The sequence below is a fragment of the Podarcis filfolensis genome (genome assembly GCF_964270895.1).
Source record: "Podarcis filfolensis genome assembly, chromosome: 11".
Lineage (NCBI taxonomy): Eukaryota > Metazoa > Chordata > Lepidosauria > Squamata > Lacertidae > Podarcis > Podarcis filfolensis.
The window spans coordinates 29,280,068-29,304,861 of record NC_139613.1 but is presented as its reverse complement, the minus strand read 5'-3'; the positions used below and the strand labels follow the sequence as shown (position 1 = coordinate 29,304,861).

Sequence of the window (24,794 nt, the reverse complement as noted above, 5' to 3'; positions counted from 1 at the left end):
CAAAAGAAAACCCAGTAGAGAAGGGACAGGGACAGTGCATGAAGCTGAAGCATCATTTGAGCTCATTGAAGCCTGTCCGCATAACATGGTTTAGTGTTATGTTTGAACTAAGCCAACGCTGCTATCTTTTGGATCATGCGGTTATAGTAAACTCTTATTTAACTGTACTTTCAAGGATCTTCAGACTTCGTACATAAAACATTATCTACGTCATTCACCCATATTCCTGGTAAAAATAAATCTTGACAGAATAAAAGAGATTCTGTATTAGGAATGCATTGGCTGGGGGTGGGGAGGAGGAAAGATTTAAAATGTAAACCAATAAGCTAGGCAGTCCTTAAACCAACATGCATCCTGTAACTCTATCCATCATTTAGACACTTTTAATGTTTAGTTGAATTAAACATGAGCTTTTGGAAAACATTAAGGATTCAGTAACTCAGGATAAGAGTTGCACTTCTTGCACTTCCCCTCTCCCAGAACTGCTGCTGCCTTAGAAAATACCCCCATCATATGGTCAGTATATACTCATGCAATCCCTCTCTGGATAGGTTGACATGTGCACTTGCACAGGGTTAAGGCCATAGGGAAAGACTGTCGAAGCAAAAATGTCTTGCAACTGCTTCCAGAAAGTGCAGATTGTGGGCGTCTGTTATATCTTAAGAGGGCTGCTATTCCACGGAACAGGGTCAGCCACACTAAAAGCCCTGTTCTGAGTTACCATGGAGCAGGCTTCTGAGATCAACTCTCCTACTGACCACAGCAATCTACTGGGTGTACAAGGGATAAGGCAGTCACGTAAGTAAGCTGGTCCTGAGCTGTACAGGGACTGATATCTTAGGTACCAACACATTGAACTTGGCCTGGTAGCAAATGGGCAGCAAGTATAAATCATGCAAGCAAGGAGCTACATACTAGTGGTAGTTTCCCCCCACAACCAATGTAGCCACTATGTTCTGTACCAGCTGCAGCCTCTGGGCAAACGCAAGGGGAGCCCCACATAGCATGCATTGCAGTAATCTAAACATGAGCCTACCTTCAATCCTTGCTGCCTGACCCCGGACACGTTTTTTTGTGGTACTAACCAGCTTTAAGACCCAGAAAGCTGACCCACATTTTTTCTTTAAATCACTTGCTGCTGTCTGTCATGTTGTGCAAAATCCTTTCCAAGCAAAATTGAGAGAATCTCTATCTTGGTATTTCACTCGGATGGAGGAGGAGTGTGTGAGAGTAGCAATTTGACAAAGCAACTGCAAAAAAAAGGTATTCATGCTATCATTTACTGGGGGCAAGGGAAGAAGACAAGAGCAGAGGTCAAACGGTAAATCCACATCAGTGTGGATTTTTAATTTTTGACCAAAAAGGCAATGTGTCTTTTCATGAGACTCAAATAGGTTTCAGGGAATGGCTTCTTGTTAACCTTCATCGAGTTTTCTGGGATTCCAGAGAGAATCAACTGCTTCCTGTATTTTTTTAAATAAAGAATCCAAGTCTGTTCCTTGCTGCAGTTGCTTCACAATATGCCATCCTCCTATCAAAGGAAGCAGCAGTACACAATCAGCTATGGGGTAATATTACAGTAATTACCAGGCTGATGCTCGGGTCCCTGAAGGACAAATTAATGACCTTTTCCATCTGGAATGCTCATCCTGTCTCCAGCTGGAGCCCCCAGTGTATTGCCTTAATGTGTTTCAATTAATTTGTCCGTTGTAATTACCCACCTGTAAAAGCACGATGGAATATCCAGAGGCCCTGACTTCGGCTACTTTTACATATCACAAAATTAGCCTCCAGCCCCATTTACTGATAAAGTTATTCAAATATATAGGAACAGGTATTAAAAGTGGACTATATTGCACAGTTCCTCTAAGTTGGTTACAGCATAGTGCTGATAATGAAAAAGTTGTAGGTACAGACCCCGTATGGGACAGCTGCATATTCCTGCATTGCACGGAGATGATCCTCAGATCCTGAGCTGCCTACACACAAATTATAATCACTAACAATAAAACAAACAAACAAACCCCAAATCCAGGACATTTGCTTTAAAATGTAAAATCCCCCCCCTCATGGGGGTGTAGGACCCCCAAAAAAGGACATGTCTGGGAATTCCCGGATGTATGGCAACCCTATTTAGACCCAACTCCCATCAGCCCCAGCCAGCGTAGCCAATGATGAGGAATAATGTTAGTAGTAGTCTCTTAACATCTAGAGAAAATCATGTTGGCTAGCTGTGGGTTAGGCTACAAGTCTTATCCTGTAGAGACTTAGGTTTGATTCTTGCTTGGCCATAAATGGCGAATTATTGCCCAACAATATTTGGAGGGACACATACCTGGGGTACCAAGTATTGGGCTGGATGCAGGGCCGGCCCACACATGAGACAACGTGAAGTGTTCACCTCAGGTGGCAGGATCCACAGGAGCAGAAGATCCCAATGTAGATCTTGATTTCCCCCCTTCTTCCTGATGTAGATCTTTACTCACCCTTTCTTCCTTGGCAGGAAGGGGGGGCACAATTTTGTGGTTCACCCCAGGTGCCAAACTATCTTGGGCAGGCCCTGGCTAGATGGATAAACAGAAACTATGTCAGATGAATCTCCTGAGGTAAAAGAAAGTTTCCCCAAACTACCACCACCCCTAGTCATTTAGAGTGACATTGCTGGTTATCTTAATTTTTTTAGCATGGCTTTTTTCCTAGCCTGTCTCCCAAATTCACAAAATGTCTTAGCTCAAAATTTATCAGGAGAGCTGTTTTGTGTCCTATATGTCCTTTACAGTTTCTTACTGAAATGCTGGCAAATTTTCATGGTTCATTACAAGCCTTTGAAAATGACAGCATGCAAACACTCTGCCGCATTCCCTCTCCCTGAAAAGTTCATTCATATGCAGCCTGCGCACAAAATGATCTCCGACAGATGTAAAAGAAGTAGAGCCCCAAATGTCCTGTTATTCATTTGGAACTTGAAATATTAAAAGTGGCTGAAATTACCAAAAAAAAAAATAATAATTCTTGCCATCGCAAAATCTCAATCAAATGTCATTTTATTTCCAGTTTCTGGTTTCCATAATTCTGGTTCCCACACAATTACAGATACATGCAGAAAAGCAACATCGATGGTCTCAAAGTCCCAGAGACCTTAGCATTTTGAAAAATTCAGATGTAAATCCAAATGTTGTATCTTGGGACCATTTTGGACTAATTCTCATAATCTAAAACTCACATGAACAGGCTATCTCAGTAACATCCAATTAAGGTGTTGAATTCATTTTTTCACTTCTTTTTCAAACACATCAAGCCCAAGTGAGAACATTTGAGTGGGGGGTGTAACTGGCAGCAGACTGTAGGCCTATTCTAATCAAATGCTACAATCTGGACCTTCTTGTACCTTCTGGACGTAGACCCAGAAAGATAATTTGTCTCTGTAGTGAAGAGAAGGGATGGCAAGGAAAGATGGGCAAAAGTAGGAGTTCTCATTCCTCTCTCTTATTTTACTTGTGAATGGGAGGGAATGCATGAATTATGGGAAATGCTTCTAAAATATCTTGTGTTGGTCATCAACTTGAATGGCTTTAAAAAAGGGATTACCGTATATACTTGAGTATAAGCCGACTTTTCCAGCACATTTTTTATGCTGAAAAAGCCTCCCTCGGCTTATACTTGAGTGAGGGTCCTTTGGGGCTGCTCCTTCCTCCTCCTCCTCTGCCTTTGCTGCTGTCGGCAGTGGAGGAACGAGCAGCCCAAAAGTAGCCCTTTTGGGCTGCTTGTTCTTCCTCCGCCATTGACGCAACCAGCCTCTGCCTCTTGGCACCACCCTAGATAGGCAGGGGGGTGGGAGGGGCTGGGGGGAGAGAGAAGCCCCCTCTGCCGTGTGCGTGCACACACTCTGGCCCACCAGGAGGTTTGTGGTGTGGTGAAGCAGCTTATACTCGAGTCAATAAGTTTTCCCAGTTTTTTGTGGTAAAATTAGATGCCTCAGCTTATACTTGAGTATAAACGGTAGATTAATTCTTGTAGGATATGACTCTCAATGGCTACTAGCCATGTAGACTCTGTTTTGCCTCCACTGTTGGAGGAAATATGCCTCTGAAAACCAGTTGCTAGGAATCCCAAGTGAGAAAATTGCTGTACATTTGGGTGCCGCTTGCAGGTTTCCCATTGGCCCCTGCGACATCAGGATGCTGGAATAGATGGGTCTTCTGGTCCACCACGGCTCTTCTGACGTTCTGACTAATGTCTATATTTGGAGTTGGGAAGGAATTCTTCCTTGGGTCAGATTGACAAATGACTTTGCTGTTAAGTCTTGTTTTTCTATGCTGCAATGCATGGCTTGACTTACTGGAAATTCTCCTCATTCTGATGTCATTACACTTTCCAGAATGCCTTTAAAAAAAAAAAAAGATAGGTGAGAAATGGGGCATTGCATAATCTTGGTTGCTCAAGTGGTGCCCATTCCCGAGTGGTCCCTCCTATGTGTCCTGGCTCCTGTCCCAAATGCTACAAGAGAGGCTCTTACCTGAAGTAAGAAAGCTTCATTCAAGGCTTGCTATGGTACAGGTACAAACCAGAGAGTTTAAGAACAGCATCTGAGGCCAGGCAAAAGCTGTGAAGATGTCTCAAAGGGTCACACCCCTCTCACCAGTTTTTAAAGGTGAGAAATGGCACACTCACTTGCAAGACTCTTTCTTCCAAGGAGACTGGTGCATTTGTGGTGCACTTCTCCAAGAGGCCTTGGAACAGAGGTCAGCACCTCTGACTCCTCCCCTTCCAACTGGCCAGCCTCCTCTCCTGTCTGGTCCATGCTCTGCCCCATTGCTATGGAAGCTCTCCACTCCATGAATGAGGCAGGAGAGGGAGCCAGCAGGACTCCCTCAATGGCAAAGGGGTAGGGGGAGCCATCTCCCTCTTGGGCTGCTCTGTATTGATGGTCCACTCTGTACCCTCTTCCTTGTCTTCCTCATCTGACAGGAACTGCCACACCAGCCTTGAGCCAGTTGGGATCAGGAGGCTCATGACACAATGTGGCCACAGGTGCTCTCCTCAGCCGTTTCCATTTCTCATCTCGACTCATACAGAAGGCAGGGTTGGCTGGAGGGGATCTGGGAACCACGTGCTACAGTTGTTTAGAACTTGGAGAAATAGTAGCACTAGCTTTTCCTGGCACTAGGAACATGGTGCCGGGCACTATTTCAGAGATAAAAAGTTGCTGCTTGTCTTACAGTGGTAGCACTGGAGGCTACAGGGGAATTGTACAAAAAAAGCAGGGTATATACTAGTTGCAGAGCCAACGCCACATCCAAAATACCCAACTGCTCAGGGTGGGCCTTGTTTCCAGGCTAAGCCATAGTAACTGATGTTCCCCATCATGAAGATTTATAGAGGAACACAAGACCATTGGTTAGACATGGCTATGAATGCAGGCATCTCCTCCCCTACAGAAGTCACATTGCACCAGGAGGATTATTATCACCTTTTTATTAAAGAATCAAGGGCATTTTTCAAGGTCAAAAAAACCCCCCAAGCAAACCCTAGTGCCTAAAGTTATTAGAACAATATGTTTTGCTGCTACATTGCACTACTAACTTTCACCTTAAGTCGAGACGTATTCAAAGGATTCACTCGGCATTCCCATTTTTAAAGTGCATTAGGTAGATTTTTATCTGCCATGCAAAATAAAGCTTCCTTGTTAATTTCAAAGGGGGAGAGAGAAAAAAGAACGAAAGCAAAGAAAATAAAATGTAGTATAGTATTAACAGCATGTAAGTTGCTTAATCTTCAAAGCTAGCTTTACCTTGAAATTTCCATAATCCATTCAGTAAATATTGTTTTGCATACTTCAAAAGAAAAAATAATAATTAGATTATCCTACAGCTGAGATTAACAGAATTTGTACATATCTTTGGAGTAGCAATTTTGTCTTAGTACAATAGGAGTATAACATTCTTTTCAAGTTCAGGGACACAGTGTACTTGTTCAGTGAAAATAATTAAATATCGAGCAGAAGAGAGACATTATTTATTCAATGCAAGAAAGTTCCAGATTTGCAAAGACTATGCACTTTCCATTCTGATATTCCCTATCAAGATAATCAGGGTCCTATTGTACTTATTAGAGCACAAGACTGAAATCTTTAGGCGTGATCTTTAAGCTCACAGAAGGTTTGCATTGATTAGTCTTCATTGTACAGAGTGACACAATATACCGTACTTCTGTCCTACTAGTTACTTATTGGCAGATTCCCAGGCACACTGATTTGAGATTAATAAGAGAGAGAGAGAGAGTAAGTATCTAGTGCCTGTCCACTGGACACTGAAAAATTAATATTGTCTTTTTAGAAATCTCAGTCTGCACAGCATCCTTATGACAACATCATCCATGAGTGCAGGGGTTCTCAAACTGTGGTCCACACATCACCATTGGCTGGCAAGTTTCACGTGTCTAAATATAAGACTGAAAGCCATACAGCATCTAGCACAGTAAATTAACAATTGCTACAACAGGCAGAAAAATCATTAAGTGGTCTGTCAAGACCCGCAACAATTTTCAAGAGGAAAGAAGTTTGGGAACCAGTGGAGTTCTCTGCCCAGGACACCTGTGTTCTTCATGATCTGGATAGGACACACCTACCTGGGCTCTACATTATTTACCAGAGGCATTTTGGAGGATGAGGGGGAAGCATCCCTCAAGTTGCTTTTTGGGAAACTCATTTCTTATATAAATAAGCCTCATGCAGGTGGGATGTTTCTCAGCAAGATATATTGCATCTGTCTGCAAGCGACATAATGAGGTAGCCAGGACCTATGCAGGCCTATACCAGAACCACATTCTTCTACAGATACATATGTGTTCACAAGCGCACAGATACAATCACTCTTTACTACTTTGCATAGGAAACCTGTCAGAATTAAGTAGCTGCAGAGCTGGGGAACCTGAGAAATTCTGTCAGTCTGCATTTTGAAGCAAAGCAACCTGACCAAAGCCTTCTGTCTAACGTATGGATCAGAATGTCCTCTGCAAGTGCATGAATGCATAAATACTTACTAGTGCCCAAGGAGTATGTAGGGGCAGCCAATGCTGTCTTTCTTTGGACAATGTCCCTGTGAGGACAGGTTGTCATAATATCCTGTCACTCTCCCCTTTGAAAACATGCAGCAGCAGCAGCAGCAGCAATGCCAGCAGGTGAGTTTTCTAGCTGCTTAGAGTGTCTCTCCTTTTTTAAAAAAGAAAAGAACTGAACAATTTAAAGGCAGCCCTCAGACTGCCACATAACAATGTAGGCTTTGCTAATTTTAAATATGAATTTCAGTGCATTTTTTTAAAATGAATGCAAATGGAAACAGGTTAGGTACAAAGTATGTACAAAAAAACGACAGTGGAAATGGAGCGATCCCTCCCTCCCTAGTTAAGAGGAAGTGTTGTAGCAATTGCACAATCAGCCCTATAGTCTCATTTTGTTAATTGACATAAATTATGCAAAGCAGGTAGATTTGCATAAGCATTAAGTTGTATTGTTTGCATAATAGGATTCCCCTTTCTCTAGGAAAGCTTCTGTGTCTGCACAATGCTAGGGACAAGAAGATAATGATGAGATAATGACACTCAATGTTCTCAGTGAAGAAATGAAACTGTCAGATAACAAGACCTTCCCAGATTCTTTTTGCAAAACAAGAGCTCTAAAACCAGCAAAATGTATGCTTTTATTCGACAATTTTCTGGTGGTGCAATATGCAAGCATTACAGTAGCTTCATTTTATGGAATGTGCACATTAGTTATCTTCAGTTTTCTGCTTCTTTAAATCCCTAAATTTAAAAAGTCTATTTCAGCTGAACTCTGTGATCCCCTTTTCGTTCAAAATTATGAGGCTGATACAAAGTGAGGTATCACTTTCTGATTCATAAATCACAAGAAACAAAAGGTTATATGAGATACAGTCCTTACAGTTCTATGCATTGCTGAATTGCTATAATTCAGGCACACTTTTGAAAATGATACATTTTTGAAAATGAAGATGATGTTTCATTTGCTCCCAGGAATATTCATTGGACATCAAGAAAAGGTGGCAAATTTTAAATGCAAGGTGCCTTTAAAGAGTGTGTGCCTGCTTTTATGTTCTCAAGCATGAATGCCGTTCTGCATGACAATAAGGCAATATATGAAATAAGGTCACCTATATAAAGGGATCCTTCTGTTACCATCAACCCTGCCATTATGGAGCTAATACAGAAATATTTCAGTAATGACTGTAATTTGAATAAATATGTAGTGCAAGGCTTTCTATTGAACATTCTGAGTCAGCATAGTCTGTTAAGCATCGTTGCTATGGTGACGGTGTGGAGGTTGAATTAATTAAGGCCCTAACAGATGCTGTGAACTATGTAGTATCATTTGTGCTTTCTACTTGTAATTAGTATATATGTGTTACACACACACTCAGGAGCGTGTGAGGTGGAAACCTGACATCATTCATGCAATTGCAAATACAATGAACAGCAATTGCAAACAGTCATATTCTCTCTCTCTCTCTCTCTCTCTCTCTCTCTCACACACACACACACACACACACACACACCCTCAAGAGAAATGTGGCCAAAATGCTGAGTTCCAAACAAGGCTTCCATATGAGCTGAAAGAAAAATCAAGTTCCTTCTGCATTTCTCCTCACTTGAAATCAAAATTTTGGGGATTCAAATCAAATAAACAAGTGAATTTTGAACATCATAGTGAGCCCTCAATCTTTCTGAGTTGTATTTCTGATTCTTTGTTTTTGTATTTTGGACATAAAGACACACAGAGAAAATTCCTGTCTTTCCCCCCGCATAATGTCTATAACCACCAGTTCCACTGGTAAGTGATAGTGGATGATCCTGGATGAAGTGGGGATGGATGAAGTGGTACAGATTTTAGGGAGGAGAAGCAAGATTTCTTAGCAAGGTAAAAGACTGGCTGTTAAATATATCCACAAATAAATTGCAAAAAGGCAGCATATTTACTTAAGAGCATTTGGTGTGGCTATTTTTCCATATCTCATCCTACTGACAGCAATGCTACTATAGCAATTTCAGTGATACTATCAGCACAGCAGTCCCCCCGGCCCTTTAAAAGGAAAGTCTTTGGCACTGACGCCCAGTACCTAGGCCCATGCAGCTGCTTATAACAATGATCATTCATTGTCCCTATTTGTTCACAATAAGGAAAGGTACTCATGAGGAATAATCATCTGTGGTCTGATTGGGTTCTATCACAGACCAGGTCTAGGCATGGTTAGATATTTGTGGAGTTGAGAAATGCATGCAATACCATTTTACATGTGTGGTTTAGTATCCACATGTGGATATGAGTGCATTGGATTGGAGCAATTAAATACATGGTTAGAGTTTGTTTTAGATTTATATACTGCCCTTCATCAATACATCTCAGAGTGGTTCTCAAGATAAAATCTGGGACAAAATCCCTCCTGCACAAAGAAGCTATCTTAGGCAACTACAGGTGGGCTTTGCATTTTACAACACTGAGGGCCATGGTGTGATAAATCCTCAGATGCCACCACAGGAAGTATCAGAAGATGTCATTTAAAACCTACTCTTGCAAGGAAATCCCTTGGGATCAGCTCCCATTTGGCATTCAGCAGCCCCATGCTGACTTTGGAAACTGTTCCCATGAAACACATGAAAACATTTTTGTCAAAAAGGATGTAAATATAGCACTGCACTAAGACAATCTTGTGAACTAGACTGTATTTGGGCAGGGTCCAGCCATAAGCAACATCAGTCCCCATCTTGCTAAAAAGTGCCTGAGAAGGTTTTGATCCCAGCTGCTGTTTTAAATGAAGATGCTTCAGATTCATGCTGACTAGAGTCACTAGCTAAGCAGTATGTTAGAAAGAAAAATAGGAAGAAATAATAGGTGCAGCTGGTGAAAAACCACACCAGCACCCTCTATTTCTTTCAGGTTCAAGAAGAAAATTTGCCTAGCCAGCAAAAATCTGTTGGGAGAGTTTGGCTCCCACTACACCACCTTAAAGTAGACATGGTGATAGGAACAGGAGTATCACCCTAAGGTTCTCTGCCTCAGGAGCTGCTTCATGGTGCTGCCTCCCACTTTTGTTTCAGACATGAACAAGTCTTTTGAAGTCCCTTATCTACAAGCAGCAACCATTCTAAACTGGCCATGCCATATTGTCAACATGTCTCCCATAATTTCCCTTCTATTTCCCTTCATAGAGGGCCCTTGTGATGTGAACAAGAGGAAGATCTCAATGCCAAAGTCAGAATGACAGTGTGTATGTGTGTTTTCCCCAGGAGCAAAGCCCCCTCTGTTTAGAACAGGATAAAGACCTGAGTGATCCAAACATAGCAGCACTGACATAGACAAGATTATAAGGTCAGCAGAAAGATTTCTACAGTTGAGCTTCACAGAAAGTCTGTTATTCATTAAGCAGACAATTGGATTTATTGGTTTTCAAGGGCTCTCCCCTCCTTTGGGTGATGTGTGCCTGATATGAAAGTGGGCTCTTTTTGTGCAGATTTAAAAAGAGCAGGACAATTCTGTTGAGGTCTATCACATATCCCAATCCAAAGCTCTGTAGCCAAGAACTGGTGGTTGGATGTAATCTCAGCATTTCTGTCTATAACCTTTGAGAATTCTTGGAGAAGAAGTGAGGTCCCTACAGACTGTAGGTGGGCAAATGCTGTCCCCATCTTCAAAAAAATGATCAAGTGTCTGGAAACCAGTCTTATGAGGAACGGTTGAGGGCAGAGGTGTAGCTGAGGGGCGGCGGGGTGCACTGGATGCCACACCATGGGGGCGGCACTTACTGTGGGGCCCGCAATGTTCCTGAGCCACGTGTCTCTCCTGGGAGCGACGCGGTGGCTTGGGTGCCTGCATGCTCTGCGCTGAGGGGAGGCGGCAGGCGGACTCTATGGAGGCTCTGCACAGCTTGCCATGCCCTGTGGGCAGCTTGCTCCACTCCCATGGGCGGCTTGCCCCTCTTCCGGGCACCCGAGTGGCTAGCTATGCCACTGGTTGAGGGAGTTGGTTATGTTTAGCCTGGGAAACAAGAGACAGAGAGAAGATGTGATAGCCATCTTCAAATATCTAAAGGGCTGTCACATGGAAGATGAGCAAGCTTGCTTTCTCCTGCTCTGGAGGGTAGGACTTGAACCACTGGATTCACATTACAAGAAAGGAGATTTTTTCCTGTCAGTAAGAGCTGTTTGACAGTGGAACAGACTCCCTCAGGAGGTTGTAGGAAGTTTTTAAGCAGAGGTTGGATGGCCACCTGTCCTGGATGCTTCAGTTGAGATTCCTACCATGCAGGGAGTTGGACTCAGTGACCCTCAGGGTTCCTTCCAATTCTACAGTCCTATGATTTTATGGTTCTGCAGTTCCTCCCAAAGATTCCTGGTACATTCAACTTCAACTTCAATTCAATTCAATTCATGAATGTTGAAGCACCAGCTTCCTCTATGTACACACACCAGAGTTCCTAGATTCATTTTAGAGAGATGTAGGTATGGACAAACTGACCTATTTTCTCTCCATCTTAGTTTCACATACACTCAATCCCATCCCATTCCCATTTTGCTGCTGATTCTTTTTATGTATAAAATGTATTTAAACCTTTTGTATGCATATTATATTATCACTATATTATTCTGTATTTTCTTTGTTGAAAAGGCACAATTTGGAATGCTTTTCAGTGTTTTCCCCTAAAATACACATTTTTGCATGCATTTTCCCATGTTTTTGTGAGCAATGGAAAATTGAGAGGATTGTGCATTCCGATATACACCTTTGTTCAAATTCACATGCAAGTCTGTCACAGCAAATTAGGTGACTTTGAATCAAACAACATTTTCCTCCATTCCTAAACTGGGATATATAAAACAAAAATGATAAAATGTTTAAGTCATCATCAAATACAGGTTTAGGTCCACTGATTTCAGGGAGTTTAAACATGTCCTGTTTTGTGCTGGACTGTGGCCTTAACCATTTTAGTAATTTCTGTTTAGGGGACTCCAACCAGCTTTGGCCAAAGAGGATTAATCATCTCAATGACGACTTGGAGGATTAGGTAGAAACAAATGGACAAAATTAGCTGTTCTTGGGAGTTGACGCAGTGGGGAAGCGCATAATGGGGGCAAAGTAAGAATCCTACCCAACTCCAAGCTCATAAACTGTAGAATATTGTAGTGTCTTTTATTCTCATCTTGTTTCCATAGAATGACTCAATCCCAGCCCCCCTTCAGTGAAACTGAACCCGAAGCATTTGCTGCCCACCTAATAATCGTAGTGTTGAAAAAAAAGTTATGAAATGGAATTATCTGCAGCTTAGAAATCTGTCTCCATGCTCTGCGTGGCTTTGTGGTGAAAGGCGATCTGCTTTCGTTCAGCTGGTGAGAAATGGCCATTGAACAATGCAATGAAAGCAGAAGCATGCCTCCTGCTCATGTGCCTGTTTGCCTTACATCTCCCCATGTTACGAATTCTGCTTGCATTTTCTACCCCTTCCTTAATATTCAAGGATTATCTTGGCTCCTCTCATGGGACAGCTTCCTTGGGGTTATGGAATAATTAGAAGAGATTATGGTCTGCTTTTTGAGCGAGGCAAGATTGATTTCTATTTTTCTTCTAGCTAATGAGAAGTTTGCTTGTTCTCATTTGATTTGAATAACTATTCTCCTCCAAGGCTCCTCACTGAACCAAGATAAAAAAGTACAATCTGCCACAAAAAGAGGAATTGCAAGCAAGGGCGATAATACAAGACAGGAGTAGGGTGGGGGGACTCCAAATGCTTTTGTTAAAGCCTAGCCATAAATGTTTTTGTGGGTTTTTTGGCAGCTTTTTGAGTTATTGACTGGGCTAGGGACTGAAGAATGGTTCACACACGCTTGCTCCTCACTGGACAGCTGTGTGGCATCGCTGGAAACTGCAAGTGTCAATGGCTCATCACAGATTAAGCTCCATAGAATTTACACAGCATCTTATACAAAATGCTTTTCAACATAGTCCAATAATTCCCCTGTAAGCAGTGAAGTGATGGCCATATATTTGTGAAGCGGCCTTCACAAATCAAGGGTGGGACACCTGCAGAGCTGTGTTTGCATCAAAATCGTTACGCTCGAACCCACTCAATCGCATCCCATTCTGTATTCATTCCACAAAGTACATACTATAAGCACAGCACAATGCACCAATTGTTGATCCTGCACAACTCGTGTTTGTTTTGATGGGGTCTGTAACAGGAGAAATGCTCAGTGAAAGGCACTTGTTTTCAGTACGTAGAAGTTCTTTCCCCCTCTGATTGTTACCTCAATTGCAGAGGCATTAACCTCAAAGGTCTTATTTTAAATTTGGGAAGAGAAGAATGAACCTGAGTTTACTTAGCATTCATGCCCTGCCTCTCTTTACAACCCACTTTCCTGAAAAATACCCTTCTATGTCCTGTACAGAAGAGCTGGAAGATCTCAAATAACTCATACAAGACTTACCCACTTCCATATGGGGCATCACCTCATAACTACCAGGTCAGCTGCCAATTTATCCTGGAGAAAATAGCCTCCAGACCACAAATATGGGAATCTGTTAGACCCTGGAAGAGAATGAAACACATCTCATTGACACCATGGCTCTTTGGCAGAAGCAGTCCACCCTGACTGATACACCATCTCTGGCCATCCAAATAAGGTCAGTAGATATTATTTGTAGTGAGGCACCCTTGATCTCTGGTTCTCCATTTTGTCTTGTGGACAAGTCGCTTTGTCCCCTCAATCCACAACCAACAAGATAGTTTCTGTTTGACAGTGACACAGAGAGTTGTAGTGATAATTAAAACTGAGGCAGTTTTCTCACTCCTGAAGAAACCACCATGAGGTGACACTTACTGTAAGTGGGTGATGGCAGCAGAGAAAGGGGAAATGGGACCCCCCTGCCGGGCTACTAGGCTACATGACACTGTGGCCCTGGAGAAGGGGCCATCCTATTGTTATGCCACATCTGCTCCCTTCAAATACCCAGTGTAAGTTCTTTAAATGAATTTAAATGCAGCGGTTCTCATCCCCTGTCAGCTAGTACAAAATGTTTTCAGTTTGTGAACTGGAAGGATTCCACTCATGTTTCTGAACAAATATTTTTCGCTTCTTAACTACATTACAGCGAATCACCATTGAAGAGGGCTTGCCAGATATTGCACAAAAGATTGTATCATCAGGTGTCCCTTAAAGCAGTGGTTCCCCAACTTTCCTCCATCAATGTCCACTCGAAAATTGCTGAGAGTCTTGGCAGACCACTTAATGATTTTCCTGCCTGTTGTAGCTATTGTAATCTGCATTCTCATTGCTTCTTTTATTTGCTATGTATTACAATCTGAAATCCGCAGAGCTGAAACTGCAGTACAATGCAGTACAATGAAAGAAGTAAAAAGCAATAAAGTGCAATTAAAAGATAGTGTGAATTTTGAAAGCAATAGATGTGCTGTCTTTCACCTTCAACCACAAATCCACAGACATGCAACGTGCCACCTAAATAAAGCTCATGGACTGTTAGCAGTCTGTGGACCATGGTTTGGGAACCCCAGCCTTAAAGATTTCTCAAGCCACATGGAAGCTATGTGTTAACATAGCCAGGGGAACATATAGATGGCCTGTACAGTGGAGTGGGACAAACTGGGTGAAATAGCACCTAACCAGATGGGACTTCTTATTTTCCCTTCACCAAACAGGATAGCATCTAGTGAGAGGATGTAATTTTTAGTAAAAAGGGCTAAGCAGCCCCTTTACCACTAGTTTTCTTCTCTAGAAAACCACAGGGGAATGGGTTGTTTTCAAGCACCCAATACAAAGGCTAGGAAGACCTATTGGCACCTATAGGACGGAACAAAGGCTGAGATTGTTAAAAAGGAGGGAGCTGTGACGATTTAGTCCAGAGTGGACCACAGTACTGGAGTCACCGAATTTGGATGCTTGGGAGAAGCTTGTAGTGTATTTAGTGGTTTGCAGTTGTAAATTTTCTTTCTTGCATTTATATGGTTAAACTTTTTGAAGCCTAAACACAAGCAGTTCAATAAAAGAGAATAATAAGGGAGTGGGGGGAAATCCATTAGGATTCCCCCCCCATACATACATATTTTCCAGCGAGAGAGAAAATTATCCCACTGGAGTAAGTGCTGTTGAATATGGAAATATTTCTTAAAACCTTCATGGATCAAAAATGTATGTGCTATTTATAATAAGCGTCACATTTCTCTTCCCTCAGAAAAGAGTTCAATCATACTGGAAAAGTGAAAGTGGGTAGCTAAACTGGTAAACATATGGATATATACTGACAAAGACATAATAGGCAATTCCAAATGTAGCTGGTATTTTAAAGACAAAGAGGTGTGAAATGTGTGTGTGTGTGTGTGTGTGTGTGTGTGTGTGTGTATTCTCAAGGCACTGAAGGTTATAACCATATTGAAAAGTAATGAACACTCTGAAAGAATGGTAGCAACAGATAACAGTTCCAGGGAAATTAGAATAACAAATGCCTCCATTCTCCGTATGAGAATCATGATGATATGCTGGGGTTGCGGATCAGGCACAGCTTTGTATTTCCCTATCTTCTTTTCTCATTAATGGTGACAGTTTGTTTCAGGATTGTTAAAATAAAGAGCAAAGGCTGGGAAGGCATTTCTTGCATCTGTCACTTCTAAAGAAGACTTCCCCGTTCATTTCATTTGGCATTTTAAATGTCACCGGTGCTTCAGACATTTCTGGTGTCAGGATGTAGGAGGCCTGTCCTGCTGACAGCCTCCCCCACTGCTACCTCAATATATTCAGCAAAGAAATGCAAATTATTGTGTTTCTGCTGAGAAGGAGGATAGAGAAGCTCTGTCAAGCGCTTCTTTTTATTCAGCTTCAAGAAGATTATAAAATGTAGGGCACTAGGTTTGCTGATACACTTATTTAGTTGCACTGTGTATATTCTTTTGATCATTCACACGAAACATCCACATTTTGTGGGATATGCATGAGGCACAAGGAACTTTTCTGTCTCTGCACAACATTGTTCAGGAGCAGCCCAAAGAACATGAGAGCCCTGGACAGCAGCTGAAATCTGCACTTGAGTGGCAAGACCAAATAAGAGTAGACCCACTGAAATGAACAGACCAAACTTTGTCGTGTTCATTCATTTCAGTGGGTATACTCTGAGTAAGACCTCATTGAATACCACCCCATGTATCTTCTCATGGTCTCCATGATGCCTTTCTCCACCCTATACATTTTTTCCTTCTTATTTTTCCCTTCTCACCCACCTCTTTCCTGTGCTGAGTAACAATGCTTTTCTCCCAGGCCTACCATATCTTCCTTTGACACCATGACACTTTCTGCCCCCTAAGTAGCCCTGAAGTTCCCACACGGCCCCCTTCTCCTGACATTATCTTCTTCTTTTTTTGCTCTGAGGATCCAGGTTGCCACCCTCCCTTCCTCTCAATATTTCCTTCCAAACCTGGAGATATTTAGGAAGAGCTTTCTGTGGTTGCCTAGCAACCATATCATGTCAACCCGAACCAAGCTCTGGGGAGATTCAGCTAATCTGTATGCTTAAGATGGCAGCCAATTTTCCTGCATGAATTGCCCATCAAGCAGAAGCAGCACAACAACAATGGCTCTCAACAGTTGACTTGCCCTGACTACTGAGGGAAGATGAAGCCCGTTCTTCCCATTTGCTGGACACACCACAAAGCATCTCTTTACAAAGCTTTCTATCCACAAGTGTGTAAAGTTACATTTCTTCACAAAGATTCATTCTGGGGGTGGGGGGAAACCTAGACAGTTAATAATGTAGTTTGAGCCAGAAAAGCATATTGTTCCTTTAAAAATAAATCACAAAGGTACAGTAAGGCCAGATCCAACTTCGTTACATTGGTGGAAGTGACAAAGCCTGATAGGCCAGGCATCAACCATTGACACAGCAATGGTTTCCTCCATCTCCTCCCCACACCCCTTTCTAGTTTCCAATTACCTTCCAGAAACCCATCTGGTAGAAATGGAACAATAAATTTGTATACAGTCTTGTCATTTTCCTCATTCAGCCATTTCCAGGATCTGTCTCAGCAGAACAGAGCCTGGGGAATTTATTTCAGACTGCTCCATGGAAAAAAAGGGAGGAGGGGGGGTGAAGAATTAATGACAATTGTTTCTGTTTGGCCAAGACTTGGCTCTGTTGCCTTTGAACTGTGTCTGAAAACCAATACCTTTCTTCTTTATTTCCCCCTTAGGACTGTCATTTGGTCTGCTTTCAGGTGCTTAATGAGAAACAAGCCTCTGTCGACAGAGTTTAAGGGCCATGATTAAGTGGCTGGTTGACTGGCTGCTGGGTGCCTATTGGGGAAGCGAAGGGCTGCTTGTCTAGCGCTGTGCCTCCTCAGTGCCATGAGACTGTTCCCTGATGCCGCAAAATAAAAGTGACATTCCTCACCCCACCCAGTTCCTGTTTTCTTCTCATTTGCACAACACTTTTAACTTTTGTACCTGGGAAAGAAGCCTCGCTTTATCAACTCCATGCTAAGCTTGACACTTAAGATGTTGTAAAGGGGAAGCCAGTGGCAGCCATTTTCTGGGAGTGATCACTCCCATACCTGATCCTGTCCATAGATGCCCATGTGTTGTCAATGACTTATTAAAGCATGTTTATCATTCTCTCTAAAATGGCACTCTGCTAAGCTAACACTGACTTGAAGTCTCTGGCTCAGCTCACCTGCTTGGGTGATGTGCTCTGCATGCACTTTGAATTCTTTTTTTTTTTTTAATAATATTTATTACTTTTAGAGTTTACAAAAAAGGAGAAGAAAGAGAGAAAAATACAAAAAAGAGAGAAAAGCAAAGCAAAAACAATACAATACAGTATATGAACAATACAAACCCAACCTAAACCCATTAAACTGAACACATAAATGAAGTAAAACAAAAACAATTTAAAAACATCCCTCCTTTTCCATGCTCTATCCTTCATTCCCTTCTTTCCTCGACTTCCTCACACCTCCCTTTTTGTATCCCACTTCTAGTATTTGTTTCAGCAAATCCTTTCCATCTTTCTCTATTTTCTGTCATCTTATAAATAACATATTCTTTAACCTTATTTCCCATTAAGGGTAAATTACTTATATGTACTTAACTCCTTATATCATTTCTGCTAAATCCATAAAATGTCATTCCATCATTTTTCTAACAGTCATTACTTTAACAATATTTCTAAATAAACACTTTAAATTATCCAGTAATCTTCCACTATCTCCTCTCCCTGGCTTCGGATTCTGCCAGTCCTTTCCGACAGTTCCATATAGTCCATCACTTTGCACTTTGAATTCTTGCCTTGTGCTCATGATGCGGTTGTTTGGGTTGCCATATTTCAAGAAGTGAAAATCCAGACACAAAGAAATTTTTAGAAAATTCCTCAAGTTGTTGAGCTTTCTTTAGAAAAATGCCAAAGTTGTTGAACTTCTTCTGGGGAAAAAACACACCATGATTTTTCCAGGACTAACCACCGCTTTTTGGAAATTTCCCCCACATGTCACTTCCACAACTTCCCACGTTTTCCTCCAAGGAACTCAAGGTGGTGTACATGGTTCTCCTCCTCCTCCTCATTTAATTCCCACAACAACTCTCTGTGAGGTAGGTTAGTCTTAGAGTCAATGACTGGCCCAATATCACCCAGTGAGCTTTGCAGCCAAGTAGGATTTTGAACCCTCATCTCCTTGACCCTAGTCCAACACTCTAATCACTACACCACCCTGATGCTTAGGAATGGAAGAAGAAGAAGAAGAAGAAGAAGAAGAAGAAGAAGAAGAAGAAGAAGAGGAAGCAGCAGCAGAAGTAGTTTGGATTTAATATCCCACTTTATCACTACCCGAAGGAGTCTCAAAGCGGCTAACATTCTCCTTTCCCTTCCTCCCCCACAACAAACACTCTGTGAGGTGAGTGAGGCTGACAGACTTCAAAGAAGTGTGACTGGCCCAAGGTCACCCAGCAGCTGCATGTGGAGGAGCGGAGACACGAACCCAGTTCACCAGATTACGAGTCCACCACTCTTAACCATTACACCACACTGGCTCACTTGGACATATCACTTGGCAGTTGGGGACTTGCAAGCACCCACAAAAGCATTTTCTGTAGGCTTCCTGCCCTTTACCAATGGGCCCTCACCTGTAAGTGGCAAGTCTTGACTTTTATTTCTAACAAGCTCTGCTCTGGGGTCTGTCCCAGTACTGGTATTGCTTCTTCCAAAACAATGTAATCCTATCCAATCCAAATATTCAAGATATATTTGACTAACTTTTATAGCAGAGATTTTGTATTTATTTCTTCTACCGAGTCTTCTCTTCTCTGTAGTTTTAGGAACAAGAGTGCTGTTCATTCTCCATTCAGCTGAGCGGTGCCCATATCTATTTTCTCATTATGTTGATCCAAGGTTCACCTACAACTGTTAAGTGAGGAAGTTCTTAGACATCAAGGATTCTCCTTGGACTTGGATGACAGGGATTTATGACTCTCAGAGGATTAACTCCATTTGAAACCTAGCCAACAGTTTCAAAAGGTGTTCATAGAGCTAATTCCTTTGTCAAGCTATAAATAAAAGCCAGCTGTTCTGTGGGGCTTTAGACGATTTCCATATCTCACAGTAATTTTGTGTGCTCACACCTGCCTCATTCCTCTTTAGTTATTTTCCAGCTGTGCATCCTATTTAGTAAACAGATACCTTTTTTTTTATTTGAGAAAATATATATTTGCAGGCTAAATGATATTACTGCAAATCTACAGACAGAGCACAATTTTAGAAGAGGGGAGAATGATGTTATATGGTACTTAATATGTGCATGTTTTAAGGCTCAATTTCATACTAATAAAGGAGGGAATAACTGCATGGCTCAAGGTAATGAAAAAGCCAGAGGTGACCAGAACAATAACATTTAAATGGAGCAAATATGGAAATTCAGTCAAGAGGGAGCTATGAAAAATGATTGTTTTTCAATCAAGAGAGAAGCATGAAAGATGTCTTTACAAAATAAAGTTTACTGCCCTGATACACCACTGAAGTAGCAATATGTCCATTATCGTGGCATAATCTTGCAGGTTGGGTTTTTTTTTAGATTGACAACATTCGATTCGAGGATTACATTCAGCTTTACCTTACCATACATGTAAAGTGTTTTGGCTTTGTATATGTTATAGCCAACCAGGAGACTTCACAGTAATGTTGGCCCAGTCCAATGGCTTTCGACTGGGTCTGGGGGGGTGGATGGGATGTAGCTCATAATTCTTAGATCACTACAAACACTTGAAAAACAAACAAATAAATGTGCCTTGTGGCTCTATTCTTTCATGAGAAAGGCTTTGGAAGTATACCCTGAGGAAAAATATATACCCACTGCCTTGTGGGGCATCTTCAGGAGAAGATAAGGGCAAAGGGTAACCCCTACAGAAATCCAGAGTGGAGTCCCTAGGACAGTTGGATAGCACCTTGTATGCCTCCTTCTGGCAACACCTGCAGCCAAGCTGGTGCCAAATGTATTGTTCTGCTTTCCTTTGGCCCACATCAGCAAGGCTGATCAGCAAGGGGAGGGTCTTGTGGTCTGGGCAGCCCAGGACCTCCATATACACTGCCCAGGTTTGTGGCCTACTAGAGAGGTTAACTCCATTGTTAACCAACAACCACCCCCATATACAGTGGTACCTCAGGTTAAGAACTTAATTCGTTCTGGAGGTCCGTTCTTAACCTGAGGTACCACTTTAGCTAATGGGGCCTCCCGCTGCCACCGCGCAATTTCTGTTTTCATCCTGAAGCAAAGTTCTTAACCTGAGGTACTATTTCTGGGTTAGCGGAGTCTGTAACCTGAAGCGTCTATAACCCGAGGTACCACTGTACCAGAAACAGCTTCCCCACTCTAAGAAATTTGGAGCTTATTGCACCACAAGTTTTTAACCTCCTTTACAAATCATCTCCCTGAATACAATACACATCACATCAATTTATTCATGGCGACCAACAGAATGCTATTCAGCAGAGCATCGCAGAGATAATAAATGATGACATCCATGAAAAATCCTAAAGTTGCTGAGTCTGAACAAGAAAGCAACTTGTATAATAAACTATTCTATTAAATTACATTTCCTCTCGACTAGGAAATAGGCTCACACCAATCACATGCTTAAAATCATTACTAATTCATTTTAATTAATGTTTCCAATACTTGTGACAAGCAGGCGATCATTAAAGCAAGGGAACCCTGGAGCTGGCTGCATTTCTCATGCTGTTCATATTTCATGCTTTAAATTTATTATACACCCCATATTTCTTTACTGAAAAACATACAACATGTGCCTTGCATAAAGGTTCATTTGCTGCATCCATTAAACACCACATGCCCCATGGTATGAAATGGTATAAAGAAAAAGAAAAAGAAAATAGTGGGCAGGAGAGAAGAAGCATGATTTATCTATATGAGATCTTGTTTCTACTCAAGGATGCAGGCAGCATAAATATTATTGTCAGGTGAAATGTGGCCCACTAATCTACTAACTCCCTTCAAAAGAACTACACAACTGTTTCACACAATACACAGAAGCAAATCCAGGTTTGCACTGAATGTCTCCTTAGCAGGGAATAATGGTCAGTCCTGATTCTCTGACAAGGGTATCTGCGTGGTCAGGGCTGGATTTAGGTTTGATAAGGCCCTAAGCTACAGAAGGTAATGGGGCCCTTTATATGTCCAGCTGTCCTTTGTCAACAACAAATTGTCGCTGTTTTTTTGTGTTGAATATATGTTGTATGGTAATTTATGGACCAAATAGCCACTTGCACATAACAAAATACACTGTTGCTGTATGCAGGTTTTATTTTATTTGTTTTTTATCTTATATTTTGGAAATGTACATCCATGGTTTTTTTTCCCTTTAATTTTTTTGGGGGGGCCCCAAGAGAGTGGGGCCCTGAGATACAGCTTGCTTAGCTTATATGTAAATCCGGCACTGTGCATGGTATGTAAGTTTGCAAACACATCTGTTGCATCCCTCTGTATCTTTAGAGATACACATTTACAACCTCTTAAGTACACAGCCAAAAGCACAGTGTGGAAAATGGCCACTTAATGACTTAACACCCAGCCTGGTGTCAACAGCAGTCCTGTGTCTTGTGGGCAATTACAATGGCACCTGCCTGGTGCTCATAGGAAAAGGCTCTGTTGCTGCTGCTTCCTGTCTCCTCCGGTGGGCCTCATATAACCCCCTCATAGCTGACAAAATGAGGAAAGCGGGAGAAGGGAAGGGCTATCTGCCCACATGGGTGTGATACCCACCAATATACCGTATTTTTTGCACCATAACACTCACTTTTTTCCTCCTAGAAAGTAAGGGGAAATGTCTGTGCGTGTTATGGAGCGAATGCCTGCAGGTGGCAGGGGGGATCTGCTGCAGTCGTGAGCAGAGGATCCATGGTTCCCCTTCCTTCCCTCCTCCGTGGTTACAAAGCATGGATCCACATGGATCCTCAGGATTTTTGCATTGGGCTACTCCAAACTCACCGTCAGATCACATGTCTGTGGTCACAGCATGAACCACAAAAATCATATATCCACTATTTCGTTTAGAATATTTTTTTTCTTGTTTTCCTCCTCTAAAAACTACGTGCGTGTTATGGTCTAGTGCGTGTTATAGAGCGAAAAATACAGTATGCCTTCTCCCCCAAATTATCTGGAGCGGCTCACAGAAGTACTCTTGAACCAAGTACTCTTGGTTCAGCACAAACAAAATTCCATACTACAAATGGTCCATGGAGAGCCATACCCTCCAATGTTCCTCAGATGAAAATAGGGACATTTGATCTCCTGCACACATAGATGTCATATACACATATACATCTGTCACCTTGAGCCAATTACAACCTCTCAGCCTAACCTACATTGCAAGATTGTTGTAAAGAAAAAAATACGTGTGAAGGAATGGATCATGTCCAACACCTTCAACAGATAAATGGAATGAAATAAAAATTTAGCTGTAAGCTGCCTCAAATTCCTGTCAGAGAAAAGGTAGGAAGCAAAGCATCAACAACTATGAGAATGTTTGGGGGGGGGGGTGTGATCTGATCTATCCACCGCTTTTAAATGTTCTCCGAGACAAGGAGGGGAGGTAAAAGGAAAACAGGGATGTTCCAGACTCAAATCAGAAACTGGGATGGCGTCTATAATTCTGGGACTGCCCCTGGAAAATCGGGACTTGGAGGGTATGGAGGTTGCATGGACATAGATACTGGGAGAAAGCTGGGAATGGAGTTTCCTGGGGTGCTCAGACAGATGCACCAGGGCCCCTTTCAAACACCAAAGGACTATCACTAATTCTGAAAGGCTTGACTCCAACACCATTTTTGGACTTGGCTTTGCTACCTCAGCATTGTTTCAGGGCAACCAATGAAGCAGGCAGATCAGGAAGATAGTTCCAGGTCTGCGCTACAACCAAGAGAATGGGATTAGGATCAAGTTGGAAGTCTTCCAAAGCCATAGTGTCCATAGCAGGGGTAGGCAACCTAAGGCCTGAGGGCCGGATGCGGCCCAATCACCTTCTCAATCTGGCCCACAGACAATCCGGGAATCAGCATGTTTTTACATGAGTAGAATGTGTCCTTTTATTTAAAATGCATCTCTGGGTTATTTGTGGGGCATAGGAATTCATTCAATCCCCCCCCCCCCAAATATATAGTCCGGCCCACAACATGGTTTGAGGGATGGTGGACCGGCCCACAGCTGGAAAAGGTTGCTGACCCCTGGTCCATAGGCTAAGGCAAGAGGCTCACTATACGGAATAGACAATTACCAGAAGAGAGCCTTCAGTAAAGGGCTCAATAACGTTTGAAAAGCACCCTACTAGATGATTTGCCACTTCCCTAACATGGGAGGATAATTCCAGACTAAGGAGATTATTGACAGCAGCTAATTACATTTGAGTTATCTGGCCGTTCACATGGAGCAGAGAATATATTCCTTGGTTGTGCTGCAATGCAAATTATTAATGCATGCTCTCAAGTTTATCTGCTGTACATCAACACAGATTTCCCCTCTCTCCAGAAATGGCCACCTAAATTACATACATAAATTTTGCTGGTGGGCCTGTGCAATGCACTAAGAGGTGCAGTGCAATAAGAGCTAAATTATCAGCCGTTGCTTCATTTCCCCTTGTATGCAAATGCATGTGCAATCTATGGGGCATGCAGATGGGGAGACCCTGGGTAAGTTGTGACACTGAGGCCCACCTGAAAGGAATTCTGCACCTGCTGTTTAAGATAACATCGTGCTATGAGGGGTTGGTTTTTTTTTTTTAACCCATCTATATCTTCATTGGATGCTGGTGGCGCTGTGGGTTAAACCAGAGCCTAGGGCTTGCCGATCAGAAGGTCGGCGGTTTGAATCCCCGCAATGGGGTGAGCGCCTGTTGCTCGGTCCCAGCTCCTGCCAACCTGGCAGTTCAAAAGCACGTCAAAGTGCAAGTAAATAAATAGGCACCACTCCGGCGGGAAGGTAAACGGTGTTTCCGTGCGCTGCTCTGGCTTCACCAGAAGCGGCTTAGTCATGCTAGCCACATGACCCAGAGGCTGTACGCCGGCTCCGTCGGCCAGTAAAGCGAGATGAGCGCCACAACCCCAGAGTTGTCCACGACTGGACCTAATGGTCAGGGGTCCCTTTACCTTTTTTATATCTTCATTAGCATGTCCACTGACCAGAGTTTCATAGTGTTCCTTTTTTCATCTGCTGTTGAACTTTCCTTGCTCT

General features: G+C 42.4%; 2 long non-coding RNA genes across 2 annotated transcripts; one reads left to right on the top strand and one right to left on the bottom strand.

Annotated features, from left to right (window-relative positions):
• Positions 1-1,314: 1,314 nt before the first annotated feature.
• Positions 1,315-13,576, bottom strand: LOC310745267. Its single transcript, XR_014540050.1, has 3 exons — positions 13,492-13,576; positions 2,336-2,564; positions 1,315-1,531 (listed from the first exon to the last, which is right to left on the bottom strand). It is a non-coding gene; the product is annotated as an uncharacterized lncRNA (long non-coding RNA).
• On the top strand, positions 13,028-17,466 carry LOC310745266. Its single transcript, XR_014540049.1, has 2 exons — positions 13,028-13,687; positions 17,259-17,466. It is a non-coding gene; the product is annotated as an uncharacterized lncRNA (long non-coding RNA).
• The last annotated feature ends 7,328 nt before the right edge of the window (positions 17,467-24,794 follow it).